This window comes from Clarias gariepinus, chromosome 5 (genome assembly GCF_024256425.1).
Source record: "Clarias gariepinus isolate MV-2021 ecotype Netherlands chromosome 5, CGAR_prim_01v2, whole genome shotgun sequence".
Taxonomy (NCBI): Eukaryota; Metazoa; Chordata; class Actinopteri; order Siluriformes; family Clariidae; genus Clarias; species Clarias gariepinus.
Window position 1 is genome coordinate 37,511,515 of NC_071104.1, and position 16,018 is coordinate 37,527,532.

The 16,018-nt window shown below is 40.7% G+C and overlaps 1 protein-coding gene across 2 annotated transcripts in view; it reads left to right on the forward strand.

The window, feature by feature from the left end:
- LOC128523835 (receptor tyrosine-protein kinase erbB-4-like) overlaps positions 1 to 16,018 on the forward strand; it is a 390,263-nt gene that overhangs the window by 166,254 nt on the left and 207,991 nt on the right. The gene's annotated exons all lie outside the window — the stretch shown is intronic.

Here is a 16,018-nt window from a genome sequence, read left to right on the forward strand (position 1 = left end):
GCATCATTAACAGCATGTATAAGGATCTCGATCAGATTTAAGTCCGGACCTTTAGTCAATGGGGGCAAATACGTTTTTACAGTAATGTATGGTTCAGCTTCTGACTGACTGAACACCTGATCCAGGTAAGCAGAAGTCAGAAGCGCAGTGATAATTGGAAAACTCGTAGGAATGTGGCTCTCGAGGATCAGGGTTGGTGACCCCGGGGGGTTATTAGACAGACGTTATTCAGTTCCGACTGTAGCTGTCTGGTTTGTCTGTCCAGTTTATCTTTAGCTTCCTGTTTTTGAATGAGACTAGAGTACCCTGTTTTGGTTTTCTGCTCTTGTAGCCCGTCTGCGTCAAAGTCTAACATGTCTTCAGATGCTTTTCTGCCAAGTAAAGGATTGGTATTTTTAAAAGTTGGTAGGGGTTGGTATGTATAAAAGTACTATGTAATTTAGTTTTACTGATTATTTTCTGCAGCAATTTTTTACATACTCATGCGTGAACAATCTGAGCAGAATTGACGGTTTACAGGTGATTGAATTGGACTACACAGATCCATGTGACGTTGTTTGTTTTGATATTATATCATATCGCCTATAGCGATGTGTAAAACACCAATATACAGTCTATCCATAACCTCTATCTCTTCATCTCGCTCCCGTCTCCTTTCCTAATTTATGTGTTATGTTATGACCTCAATTTGTTCCCTGCTTCGATAATCCTGCTGCATATCGGTCCATGAGCCGGCGCACGAGCCGGACGTTTGTATACCGTCGTAAATGTCAGCGCCGAGGATATTTACAGTCCTCGACTCAGCATTAAAAACAATTACAATCGATCCGGAGCGTGACGAACGGGACAAGCCTGCGCAAATTAAATGCGAATCCGGAGGCCGCGGCGGAACTCCCGAGTAGCATGTTGAGACACGTACGCGCGGGTAATGCGCTTAGGTTTTCAGTCAGCCTTTCCCTCCTTGTTGGATTTCCCTCCCCTTTCGCCGCCATGGCAGCTCGGAGGGACAGATGCAATCACGCTTTCATTAAGATGCTCGTACGGGCGCGCCACCAATCTGCCCCAACGTCTCTCACATGAAATAAACCGACACGGCGCAGCTTTACACGGCCGCGATAACTATCGGAATATATTAGACCTCCTGCACGAGCGCCGAGACAGCCGCGGAGATCTGCTGATTTAGGGGGATTTCACAGAATGCTGGATTGCTCCAATCTCGTCGTTTATTTTGGGAGAAATATACCATGTTTGTTCTATTTATCTCAGAGAATGGTTGAAAGCGAGTGCTTAGGAAGTCACAGAGATTTAGTATGTAATGCGATCGCTGTATTTTAAAAGAAAAATACTCCAGGGATTTCTAATCTAGCGCTCGATCTAACACATCGATTAACCCGGACCAGATCTCGACCCGTTTCATGCAGAGAAAAGAACGGGAAGTGTGTTTACTTCGAATGCATTTAAATTGAAAAATTAAAAAGCAGTTATTGAACTTGGTCAGTAAATATTTAACATACTCAGATATATCTTTCAAATTCATTTCTGTTCAGGAATTTCCTTCATTTGGGAAATTAAACAAGGCGGACTGTGCTGTTACGTATAGGAAAATAATCAACAATCTACTGAACTGTTTAATCACTCTGGTGTCACAGCAAGCTACCAGTGATTGAAAAATGTATTTATTAGAGGTCTCAAACCTTTTTTTTTTTTTAACAAACACCTCCATGCATTTAAACAATTCCCAAGTACAAGTCCCTGTGAACGAGCTGTTACTATAGAAACGGTAACATGTTCAAATGATTTAATTAACACCTGACGAATCATCAGTTATCCATATCCAGATTTATCCTGCATCAATTCCTGACCTCCGACCCAGAAAAGAAAATTGAGGAAGTCAGGATGGTATCCTCAACTCCAAGGTCAACAAGTACCATTAAAACAACATGCTCACATACCAGCTAAGGTTGTTGCTTTGGGGATCTGAGGATCTAGGTTCAAACCCTGCCAAAGTCAAAGCAAGACTTTTGATTGTATAACAGAACTCTAAGAGTAAAAACTCCCTTTATGTCTCCTTATTAACCCCTGCTACACTAATGCACTTATCCCTAGTGCTTGGACATCATCAGGGTAGAAAGTTTTCTCAGTACACCGGGGCCATGATCGGACTGCCTGTCTGATACACGTCTGAAACGCTGGCCTCCCAGGAACTCCTTTAATGGTTCAATCGTGTGGAAATGACTTTGAGCAAAGTCAGGACTGTGCAGGGGATGTGGCAATAACTCCCAGCCGAACTCCTGTAACGTGCAAGTGGAGCCACCTCGTCCAAGATTATCACTCACGGATGTACAGCCTTCTTTAAAATGTTTGCACTACGCGGATAAATTACTGTGGTTAAGAGTCTCATCACCGTACTGTGCTTGAAGTCTTCTGTAAACGTAAATCGCTTTTATGCCCTTCATTCACCATGGTCTTTGTTTGTCCCACAAGCCTTATATCTAACCCGAATAAATCCCATAAATCCATACACTTTTCATATTAATTATGCTGCGTTGGGTCATTGGGCATTCAGGGCACAAAGCCGGGATAGGGTGCCAACCCATTGCAAGGCACAACGAGCAATTTGGAAATGGCGGTCAACATGCACATCATGTCTTTGGACTGTTGGAGGAAACCGCCAAGCACAGGGAGAACATACAAACTCCACACACACAGACTGTAGGTGAGATTTAAACCTGCAACCCCTGTAGGTGTGAAATACCCATGTGAACCACTAAGCCACTGTTCCGCCTCTCCATTTATGACGAAGGTAAAACCTCCAGCACATCGCAAACATTTGATGCGCACCTCTTCTGTCACCCAGCTGCCCTGTAATAACTGCCCTGTAATAACCAAACAAACTCCAGAATAACCACACAGCTCATAATCGTACCTCTGTAGAGCGGCGTATTCATATTCGCTTACGTCCCTTCGAGATAAAGTTACTGAGATGGAAAGCAGAAAGATGGAGTAATAAATTGTGGAAACAGGTGATGACGGTGAGGACGATCGGAGCAGCTGAGTGAGAGAATATGAGAGATGAGACAGAAGGGATGAGAAATGAGGAGTTTTCAGTAAGTAGAGGAGGAATGGGTTATGTCTGAGCAGAGAGAGAGAGAGAGATGGCTTTGCACACGAGTAAGACGGATGAAAAGGAAAGTGAGCAGGGCAGTGAACGCAGCACGGTGATGGATTACCGCCAGCGCTGTCTCACCTGCGACGGGTTCCTCGAGTGCGCGCAGCATGGTACACTCTGGCATTTGGGAAAGCAAATTACACTTATTAAATCTCTCTGGAGCTGGAAAACAGCAAACACTAAGGGAACAATGGGGGCGTATATAAGAGCTGTCCTTGGATTTATACCCTCACTGGTCACTTTATGAGGTACACCTTGCTAGTACTGGGTTAGATCCCCTTTTTGCCATAATTTTTAATGGCATAGATTCAACTACGTTCTCTAAACATTGCTTAGAGATTTGCTTCATATTGACATGAGAGCATCACGCAGTCGCTGCAGATCTGGTAGGCTGTGGCGTTAAAGACCATGATCTGTTGGTACTTAGGTGTCCAAAGTGTGCCAAGAAAATCTCCACCACATCATTCCACTCCAGCAGCAGTCTAAACTGATGGATCTATGTTTTTGTGTTGTTTTTGCCAAATTCTGACCCAACCATACGAATGTTCTCATCAGACCAGGCAACGTTTGTCTAATCTTCTATCGTACAAATTTTAAAGTACACTGCGTAAATACATTCGCCTTGCCTCGTTGTAAATGAACGTAATTCGAGCTAGTGGCATCATGCTTGTTCACCTGAATCGATTTGTTTATCTTTACGAGAAATAAATAAATGAATAAATAAATACATTACACACGTTTAAATTCCACGAAAGACCTCATTTCAGAGAATAAGTGTTGAAACTGACCACCTCAGATACACAACGCGACGGCCCATTTATTCCGTCTTTCCCACCTACATGCAGGTGGCCTTCACCTATGTTCCTCGTACCGAGAGCCTTGTCTTTCCTTTATTATTTCTCCTAAACACCCCCGCTGTGAGGAGGAACCGTTCCCTCGGGCAATTCCTGAGATAAAAATTAGCTCAAGTCCTTTTTTTTCTCTTCTCTCTTTCCTCTTCCCTCGTCGCTCCCCTCCCGTCCCGGGTGACGCGTGGGCGGGTGGAGCGGACGGAGGTAATTGATGGCGAGTGTTTGGGGATGAGATTAAGATTCATAGCGGGAGTCGAGGGGGAGGGACGGGCAATGAAGGATACACTACTGCACACTCGAACCACGAGCGCGTGGTAATTGATGACGGCGGTCACCGGCGCTAGAAATGTGCTACAGTGGAAAAACTAGAGTTTCAGTTACACCTAAGCGATGCCTGAGTAAAGAGGCCGCCCTTGAGACATGCACGGCGATAAAAAAAAAAATAAAAAAAAGGAATAAAGAACGACGAAGAATAGGAGTGCAGTGTAAACACTTATGCAGCTGTGGCAATTTACAGACTCGAAGGAATTTTCTTGTACATGTCGCTTCTGAATAATTATCCCTGATCTTCCTCCAATGACGCCCAAGGACAGGAAACTGTGTGTCGTGTATGCAGAGTGTTAGAATCCTACTGCATATTTTAGACGATAAAATTTTTTTTTTTTGTGGTTAAGTAATAGTAGAAATGTTTAAACGATTTGAATCTTAACACAAGACATGTATTTCTATTTTATTTTATTTATGCCTTTAAATCTGGACATCACTCAGACATTCTCACGAAAAAAATGTTTTCAAGGTTTTACATAAAATTGTAGGATGTTTTTATTTGTTATTCTGGAAATGTACTAGATATTGACATAATTAGAGCTGCATTGCGGTTATCGATTCGTTTCGATTCAATCGCACTCAACTTCTGATGTCTGATTTGTCTCAAGCAGCTATATTCAAATCTACTAAAACTATCTAATAATCGCTAAAATGTTGCGGACTTGTGTTGTCGATTGGTTCAACGTGGTCTCGTACAAAGCGATCATCTTTTTCATCCTCTTCGTCTCTACACTCCAGGCCAGTAGGCGGTGATACTCTTACAAAACACGAGTATTTGTGAAAGATGCGAGCATTTGAAAAATCGATTAAATCGCACACATCCAGGAAAAGGTTATACAGTCGTAGACAAATGAGTGTTTGGATGATTGTTAGTACAATGGTTTCTCGAAGGGTTTCTTTAGGAACTTTTTCCATGGCTCCGCCCTCGTAATGTTTTAAAACCAATTTTTTCCAGAAAGCTTCTAATACATAGAATGTCTAGTCTGAAGTTTTTTTTGTTATTATTATCTGAACATAAGCTTCTATTAACCCCTCTATCCTCCTCCTCCTCTGCTTCCCAAAGACCAAACCTCAGCACCTAACATTAATCCCATTACACTTTGTAAACGTTATTCCCAGTGGGAGTGTGTACACTGGAAACTCTTCATTTATTTCATTTTTCCCCCTTACCCATTAGTACACAACAAAGATTTATGACTACACGAGCACCCCAAAAATGGGTTTGTGGCCCCAGTGGGCTGTGATGAGGAAACTGTGGTGTCAGCACGCAGACTCGTCCTTGTGCCGAAGCTTAAATCGCAGCTGTGCATGTGGAGTCTGAGCTCTCAGGCTCGAGAGCCCTGCTGAGAGGAAGCTCTCTGTCTCGTCGGTCCAGCTGGGTGGATTGGGCACCGGAGAACGGTATCTCAATTATGGTTAGCTATTTAAGCTGTCTCAGTAAGCAAACATCACGCAGATCATCTCAGTGCATCCATTTGGAGAGGACCATGGATCACGACTGGCTTGTGAATCATGGTGATTGCTTAGTTGTTGGTGCAGGGTTTCTTAGTGATTTCCTAGCTAGTAAAGCAGAGTAATGCATGGAATTACGAGCATGCATAGACGTATTAAGTGCTGTGAAGCACGGCTAGAATGAGACTCGATCCACATTTGGTGAGATTGATTAGAATAGACCCTTTTTTTTACTATTTGGCTCATTTTTTTCACCCTAGCCACTTGACATCCTCGCAGTCTGTAGCAACCCCGTACTTGGTACATCCTTACAGAATGTGTTTACCTTCTTCTTATTTTTTCTACAAATATAGAATCAGCTGTGACCTTTACAGTTTGTCATTATGGATGTGTATTTATAACCGTGAACAGTAATGGCTGTTGTCATGTACCGCAGTCATAAATGTTACACTAGCTGCGTTTACATGGACCCTAACATTCCACTTATAATGGGAATAAAAGTGCATCATGTAAACACCTCAGTCAGAAAATTCAAACCTGATCCGGCCTGATCGGAACGAGAAGGGGGGTAAACTTTTAACAATTTGTCAAATATTAGCCATGTGAACACTTGATTTGATAGTTTCTCTCTTATCAGAATAATTATCTTTGTCCAGCTTATGTTTGCCACACATGGGTTGTGACAAGATTTCAGGAAGGACATTTTGCTTCCTTTTCTGACTTTTCTTTCTTCAGATTTTCATCCATTGGATCTCAGACTGAGAAGAAAGCACTGATTGGCTCACATGTAATAAAATCTGTCTAACCAATCATAATGCAAAAGGCAGGATTTGTTTGGATATATACACTATATGGACAAAACCTGCTAATGATTAAAATGAGGTGTTTCAATCAATCTTCTCCCCGGTGAAGGACAATCTTAATGCTTCTGCATACCAAGACATCTTGGACAATGCTATGCTTTTGATTAACTTTGTGACAACAGTTTGGTTAGAGATCCTTTTTTTAATTCCAACATGACAAACAAAGCAAGGACTATAAGGATGTGGTTTAATGAGTTTGGTGTAAAAGAACTTGACTGGCCCAAACACAGATCCCTGATCTCAACGCCATCGAGCACCTTTGGGATAAACTGGAACGGAGATTGCAAGCCAGGCCTTCTCGTCCAACATCAGTGTCTGACCTCATAAATGCTCTACAGAATTAATGGGCACGAATTCCCACAGAAAAACTCCAACATCTTGTGGACGGCTTTCTTAGACGAGTAGAAGCTGTTCTTCTTCTTCATCTTTGTCTTTCGGCTGTTCCCTTTCAGGGGTCGCCACAGCAAATCATTTGCCTCCATCTAACCCTATCCTTTGCATCCTTTTCTCTCACACCAACTAACTTTATGTCCTCTCTTACTGCATCCATAAATCTCCTCTTTGGTCTTCCTCTAGACCTCCAGCCTGGCAGTTCCAACCTCAGCATCTTTCTACCGATATATTCACCATCTCTCCTCTGAACATGTTCGAACCACCTCAATCTGGCCTCTCTGACTTTATCTCCAAACATCTAACATGGGTTGTCCCTCTGATAAACTCATTCTTGATCCTATTCATCCTTGTCACTCCCAAGGAGAACCTCAACATCTTCAGTTCTGCTACCTCCAACTCTGCCTCCTGTCTTTTCTTTAGTGCCACTGTCTCTAAGCCGTAGAGCATTGCTGGTCTCACCACTGTCCTGTACACCTTTCCTTTCATTCTCGCTGATACTCTTTTATCGCACAACACACCTGACACTTTTCTCCACCCATTCCAACCTGCCACGAGTAGAAGCTGTTATAGCTGCAAATTAAAAGGGGTGCCTAAAAAACGTAGAACACTTATGTTTGTTTGTTGGCCACCAAATAGATAAATAATACCAATACTGTTCAATAGTAAAGTGTTGTATGCGGGGAGGGATTTTCATGAGTTTATTCTCAAGTTATATTTATGTTTATCTCTATCTGAGATGTTACGGGCCTTGCTCAAGGGACCTACAGTGGTGATTGACCCCTGACCTTAAAGTTCTTAAATAATACACAATCGCTATCATTATAATCATTGCTAGAAAGAATGAAGAATGAAATGACTGAGCTCTGTACTGTATTTGGTGCTCAAGCTGAAAGATTTCCCTCCGGTTCCTGCTCCTTCCCCTCCGTAAATCTGTCTGCGCTCAGCCGAGATAAACCCACAGCTCATTCCCTCAGATCCCTTTCAGGATCGGCTCGAGGCTCTCAGAAGCGAATTCTGTCCTGTGACACTCTTCGCCGAAACACCCTGGGATTGGGAAAAGCCTGTGTGGGATTATGGGTAATGAAACATCAGATGCGGTCAGTGCACGTCGCGTACCGAAGTGGTTAGAAGCGGCGATTAGCATCCACATATGGTCATCATGAGCTGAGTGAGTCAGAGGACAGCCAGCCAGAGAGAATTGTGGGTGATATCGCCACCCTGGTCTCGCAGCACTCCGGCGCAGTTTAGTTTGGAATACCGACAGGAGCGACTACCACGAACTGTCCATAAATGTCAGCCTTATAAACTTGGCCTGCTGTTGGAAATAGCCGCACTTCAGTTTTATCATCAGCCCCAGAGCGGAGATAACACGAGCAGCTCCTGTCTCGTGCCTTTCACAAGCCCCAGCTCTATTATAATTTTAGCTGTGAGTGATAACAACAGGGAGTGTATTAATGTCTCAGTGAGAATCTCTAAAGTAATTGTCCTTAAATGACTCACTGAATCATTCGCCACTGTCTCAAATGTGCGTGTGGGGAGTGTGGAGTCGCATCAAACAGTAAAGCTAAGGCTGCTTTGGGGACCGGACAGAACCGACTGTACCGCTCTATTATCAGTAAATGATAGAAGACGACGCGAGAAGCCACTCGGACTCTCAGGCCATGTAGAGTGCAATTCTCAATGAGTGTTAGATGTAGGAACATGACGTGAGACGTAGGAACTTTGGCCCCGCCCATAAATGTAACTTTTCCACATGCTTTGTCATTTGAATTATTATGGATCACTTTATATTATGTTTTCTCATTAAAATAAAATAAAAATAATAATAATTAAAAAAAAAGTGATAGGGAGAATAAGTATAATGCATTTTACTGTGTGGAATTTAATACGTTTTTTTTTTTTTTTTTCATTTTTCCTTTCTTCCTTCCTGCACCACAGGCTGATCCGACCTGTCTGTAATTAATTAATGCATTTGTTGCAATTGTTTATTTATAATTATTTTACCTGAGGGAAAAAACTAGCAAAATAAGACCTACTATTTATTTATCTTTGAATTTGTTACTTTGGTGGGGGGAGGGGGGAAACACCATAAGTATCATCAGTCTATTTATTTTTTCAAAAACAAACAAACAACCTCACTAGCAAGAAAATCTTAATCTTACCTGTCTGTTCTCTATTTATTTATTTATTTATTTATTTATTAATATATACATTTTTATTGACCAAACACTTTGGTGGTACTTTGTTAAAGAGAAAAAAGAGGGGAAAACACTATCAAAAAGGCCTATTATATCTATTAGTATTTATTATTATTATTATTATTATTATTATTATTATTATTATTATTATTTATCTATTTCTTAGTTATTTATTTTTACATGTATTGGTGAAAAAACAAACAATAATGAAATAAAACACTGCCACTACCTCTATATTTTTCATCTGTTTGTTTGTTACTTTGAAAGAAAAAACACAACTAACAAGAAAGGCTCTTTCACACATTTATTTATTTGTTTGTTGATTTATTTATTAATTGTTTTTTATTTGTATGGAGATACAAATAAAGATTACAAATTAAGATACCTTAAAGGTAACAGTCGTAGCGCTGGCAAACACCACGCACAGCTTTTCTTTTTACGCTCCCTGCTCCTCACAGTGCGCGCTAAACATGAACCGCTAGGCACAACTACCGACTTAAACCCGCTCGCTGCTAGTGAATTAGCACCGGTTTCACCAAGACACGTAGGACAACATCAGCTACAGGAAACGGCAAACATCCAGAATGTTCCTACTAGGCTTAGCATATTTCCAATTAGCTTCCCGAACTTTTCCGTACACAAAAATAGCGGGAACACAAAACTCGGTTAGAATTTACCAACAGTTTAAAGTTTTACCGCTCTGTCCACTTCCCAAGCAGAAATTCTCGACGGTGTTTACTTGAAGAAGTGACATTTGCGACTTTATTTAATTTGCTGAGCCGCTAGATATCGGCGTGACCTTTCCTATCATCACTGCAGGTCCAGTAAACGAGGTAGATCCATGCGTGATTTTATCTGCGTTCGATAAACTCAGAACGCTTCGCTGATGAAACCATTCTGTGCGTCGTGCTACGTATCGAGTTTCCTAACAGAGGGACGTGTTGCCTGATTGATCTGTTGCACGGGGTGTGTTTCTCGAATGAAACCAATAAAAAAAAAAAAAATGGGATGAGAATAGAGCCTGTGTTTTTCCACCCGGCTCGGTAATTAATGCCATAACGTTGGGGTTTATTTTAAAGGAATCAGGGTTAATTGGTATCTCTGTCTCTGAACATGTGCGACTTGTTTTTGTTCTGTTGCTGAGAAGCATAAAAATGAAACTTGAAGAAACGGGAAGAAACCGTAACAGCCTTTGATGAGACTCGGGTTTCTGAGAATACGATGGGTTATAAGCGCGGAGCCAAATTCAGAAGATGGAAACCAGTGTGTGTGTGTCTCTATATGTGTGTGTGTGTGTGTGTGTGTGTGTGGTGACACTTCCTGGTAGAGGCTGAGAGAAATGGTTTTGCCATTATCTTTAGATTAGAAGTGGGACCAGTGTGCTCTCCTTCCATGTCAAGGTGAATAAGCTCTCCAAGCTTCTCACTCTCACACTTTCACTTTTCTCTTTCTTCCTCTCAAACTTTTTTTTTCTTCTTCTTCTCAAATGGAGCACATGTCAGACTCGTGCAGTTCCCAGAGGATCCTGTGGTGAAGTATTGGCTATCTCGGCCTGTACTCAGTCATGATCTGAGGCTTGTCTGGCACTGAAGGAATACCTTTCCTTAGTCGCGTCAGCAGCTCCTGGGGTACTTACATCACCTGGGACACTAAGGGCACGCTAAGAGAAGAGCACTGATGGGGTGACGACTGTCTGGGTGTGTGTTTGCATGAACGAGAGAGAGAGGGAGAGAGAGGGGGGTACTGTAGGAGCGAGTGATTCCCTTCATCAAACCCACCACAGCTGAGGATTAAATTGAATCAGTCAGTGCCGAAGAATGATGCTCAATAGAAAACATTGACAAGAAATTAATAAAATAAATAAAAACAACCTTTATTAAATGTATTTAATGAAGCACGTTATATACTTCAGATGCTATTCATGTTCATGCAAGTGTGTAAGTTCAGTCAAGAGGATTAGCTATCGTCTAAATTAAACGCATAATCACGACAGTATTCAATAATTGTGAAATCCGTTTGTTTGTTTGTTTCTTTGCTTGGTTGCTTTATTCATTTAATAAAAGGCAGATTAATTAATGACATTGGTTATTTCAAAGACTTGGAAAATAAAGTGTTTGGTCAACTTGTCCTTATTTACAATTTAAAAAATCAGCAAAATTAACAAAAACAGCGGTATAACGAGCGGCGTTCAGGTCAAACCAGGACTTTTGATTGCGCAGAACAGCAGAACACACGTTTCACTAATGTGACTTGGATATCATCAAGGTACAAAGGTTTTTTTTAGAAAGTCGGAGCAATGATCAGAATCACGTCTGCAGGCTTCACATCTGAAACGCCGGCCTCCCAGGAACTCCTTCAGACAAGTGTAAATTAGGACTGTGTGGGGGATGGAGCAATAACTCCCAGCCGGGTTCCTGTAATGTGCTGGTGAATGATTGTGACACGTTATCTGTCGATTTTTCAAGGATCAGGCGGTCCACTCTGAATGTTCATGCACTGATGTTTGGACTTTTTACAAATATTTTCACCGTTCAAATGTGTTACTGCGAGTTACTAAGAGTCTGCGGAAATTCAGCTTGCTAAATTAAACTAGATTCTCTGTAATTAATCTAAAAATCTAAACACTTTATTATCGCTGTGTACAGTGTTAGTCTTGTTCTTTTACTTTTAAATTGTCTCCGATTTTATGTGGCCTTGTGTGTTATTGTAGTTTGGTGTTTTATACCTTTAATATTTCTTAATCGTTTAATATTTTATAATGTTTTTTTTTTTGTAATCATTCTTTTTCTTTAAAGTAAACTCAAGCTGTTTAATCACAGCTTTGTTGTGTTTGCAGAATGATAATAACGTTTGCATCTTGAATCCTTAAATCTTTAAATTTGACAGATACGAAAAAATAAAAAGTAAACTGTTTGCACCTTTGAGATTTTCTATCCACTTGTTCTTAAAGCCAAGTGTTTGTGTTTAAAGTCTAGTGAAAAACAGACATTTTATACTTAGTAACTTAAAAACTTAAAAAAAAAAAAAAAAATAGTATGTACGTAGCGTGACGACCTAAATCATCAAAATGCTGAACAAAACCTGCAGCCGTTATTAAGTGTCTTTACTTTCTTTTGAGGTCTTCGTAAAAAACCTGAGACTCTGGATCCTGTGGGATTCCAGCAGAAGAAAATCTCTTATCCGTTAATGAGGTGATTAACGCCTCTACCGCCTGCATTGCAAGCGCGTCTCTGTCTCATGCATTGTACTGTATGGACGCACATATCTTTTCCTTTCACGTCTTATTTATTTATTTATTTATTTATTTATTTATTTCTCAATATACACCCGAGGCTTATAATCTTTTCATTAATTAAATGCAATAAAAAAAACAACATAGATTTATGATTCATTGCCTCGATCCATCGTGTCTGAGATGATACCCCCCCAAAAAAGAAATAATAACAAAAAAGAAGAAGCACGAACACCAGACAGCGAGACAACGATTCTTCTAGAATAAAGAAGAAGAAATAAAGCCGTCGGTGCCACGCTGACATCTCCGTGCCTGCTGTAGTGTGTGGAGATTCACTCAAGAGATGGAGCTTTCATCCTGTTTTGTCTGGAAACAGATTAAGCAGCGGTGCTCACAAATAGAGACATGACTCGGAATAATTACCTGCTGCACTACTGGGCGCTTAAAGCTGCATTTTGGATTTTCCAAAGTGGCTTGTCCATTTGTCTGCTGCATATAAAGAATATAAAAGTCGGATAGAGAACGTGTAAGAGAAATGTGTGTGTGTGTGTGTTTTAGTACAGATAGAAACATGGATAAACTACTAGAATAATTAGCTTCAGATCAGTGTGAGGTCCTGCGGGTGCTGAGACAAGCTTGTTCTAGCCAGAATCTCTGTAGCTGCACTTGTAGTTGTTTAAATATGAATAGCAGGGAGTGTATCATTACTGAGATGGTGAGTATATACAGTATCTGGGTCTGGGTAAGACTGGTTCAAAGAATTGAGCAGTTAGAAACCTCGAGCCCTGAGGCGTGGCGTGTTTTTAACACAGTTAAGCACAATATGTGTTCATCATTAACCCTCAGTGTCAGTCTAAAGCATATTTTATGTTTTACGAGGTGGTATCAAAAAGTTACGAGATTAGCTCTGAATACAAGAAAGTACTTCTTGTCTATGTTTACACACTGTCAAATCCTTAGTATGCATATGCGTGTTGAAGATATTTGTGAAAAAATTACTTGAGGGGACGTGAGATATGAGTGATAGAAGTTCATCAAGATCGTTTTTGGAATTTTCGTCTGTCTGTCTGTCTGTTTGTTTGTGCACGCATCACGTAAAAGGTAAACTCTGCTGTAGGTATTTTACTATTTTATAGCAATTGAACAATGACCTGGAAGTATTTTTTTTTTTTTTTTCAAAAGAACTTTTTCCTTCAAGACTTTTTTTCCAAAAGGAGTTTTTATTTTGTTTTTATTTATAAGTCCCTTCAGGGCATCTATACAGAAGTGCGAATGTGCAGAAGGCAATACGGTAATAAAAGCTGGGAGTCTCAGCCCTGGATTGGCACATCTTTAGAGTTAATAGCTGGTAAAATTGGAAATTTCATGAATGAAAGCTTCTGACCCTGGGCCCCGTCCCCTTCTCCAACCTCCAACCTTCTCTTAACCTTAAGTATTCGAGCATAGTTGACCCGTGTTGTTTGTCGGAAACACTATTGGCATCCCCCACACTTCGTGATCTTATCAGTGTTTGAATTGCCGATTGTGCAAATATGAATACCTTCATCCCCAAACACCACCACCACCAGCAGTAGCACTGCTCCTCCCCATCTCATGAGCCTTAATCCCACAGTTCCTGTGTAATATCAGCACTGAAGCCCTGAAGGTACAATAACCCTTTATTACCAGTAACAGAGCTTTATAATACCTCCCTCACTCTAATGCATGCTAACACTTATTAAAAACTCCAAGGCCAACAGCTGACCTGAACACTGTTCCTTTTATTTCTTAAATTTCTTTATGCATTTATACATCTATACAGAAACCCAGATGAATAAGAGATGGTGAGGGTCTGTAGAGAAAGCACGAGAGAAAGAAAGGGGCGGCTTGAGTGTTCTTGAGTCCTCTCTAGTGTTTACTTCTGATTTTAGTCTCTGCAATTTCAATGCTCACCATTCAGAGAAACAGCAGAGAAACCATTCTGCATTCTCTAAGAGTCTGTACTGCATGTTTTGTTTGCGCCTTCATCGATACAGTGTAGAGCATGAGCTCAGATGAACAGAAACATTATTTGAAACGAGATTCTGCGAAAAGAAAAATCTGTCTCTTATCATGCTTTGTTTATATTTTGTATATGGCTTATAATGTATTCACATCCTCCTTTGATGTCCTGCAATTGGTGCTTTTTGAATGTGTGTCATATCAGCATTTTTTTTTTATAAAAAACAAACATTTATTAAATACATTAATAAATATATCCTTGTGTTAATTAATGATTAATCATTATTCGGTTAATTGGTGCTAAGAATTAAAAGAGTTGAGAACGTATTAATGGGTGAAATTTGTTTTGCATAACATTTCTCTGTAGCTCAAATATGTGTTATAACTTTTACACCACAAGAGGGCACAATTGCAGTTCAAGCAATGAACAATATTGGCTTTCAAATAAGGACAGAAAACAAAAGCGGTAAAAGTGTATCGGTTATATTATTATTATTTATTATTATTATTATTAGTGGTGCTATTAATTATTTTTCTGTATGTCAAAAGTATTTTTTTTTTTTTCGGATAATAACTGTGCAGTACAAAATTTCAAACAAAGTACCAAAGAATTCGCCCAAACTTAAATTTATAAGGTTTATTGTCAAATCCTTGCTTGTGATATGAGCCTAAAATACTGTAGCTTGAAACAAGCCCGATAGAAACGTAAAGGAAGTTGAGGTATCGACGTGTACAGAAACAAACAGCAGCATTTCTTTCAAGTGCTATGGAAGGCATGCCTGGATAACACACTTGAAGAAAGACAGCACGGGCGAGTGTGTGTTACAACACCATGGTAAGGAGGAGTGGGGTCAGATGGTCCCATTGAGTCCTTCTTCCTGAGTGGAGGAAAGCTGCTTAGGGATTGCTGGGTATTGTGACTGGTATAATACTGGGGTATTTCTTGAAGTCTGACTGCATGGATTTGTAGTCAGTGTCATTGTGTAATTTACAGCGAGCCTGTTGTTGGCTCTCTCTCTCTCTCTCTCTCTCTCTCTCTCTCTGTCCCCTTGTCTCTCTCTCTCTCTCTCTGACGCCGCAGGCTGTTGTGACAGCAGCTCGGTGGAGCGTGAGAGTGCGGGGTTTATTCTCCTGTGCTGTCGGAGCCTGCCGGGCAGCGCCAGCTGATGCTGCAGATGGCAGATGTCTTTGAGTGCTCAAACCTGCATGATGGGTAGAAGTGGCTGTGTTTAATTACTTGTCAGGTTCGATAGGATGAACCTGTAGGATGAACCCAGCTGTAACATATTCAACCAGGGCGTCTAGCCAACCATCCATATCCAACTGGGAGACCTATCAGCTTTTACTTTCGTCAAAGTCTCCAGCTAGCTAAAGCTGTGATTTGATCAGTAGAGGAGGATAAGCATGTTGTTCACAATGTCACAGTCAGTAGCTACCAGAGATATGGTAGAGCGGTGGTCAAGTGTCTACATGGCTTGTTGTGTTGTCAGACTACACAACAGTCCATTGGGGGTATTAATCAGTTCAGATATATGCTTGGATTATATGCTGTT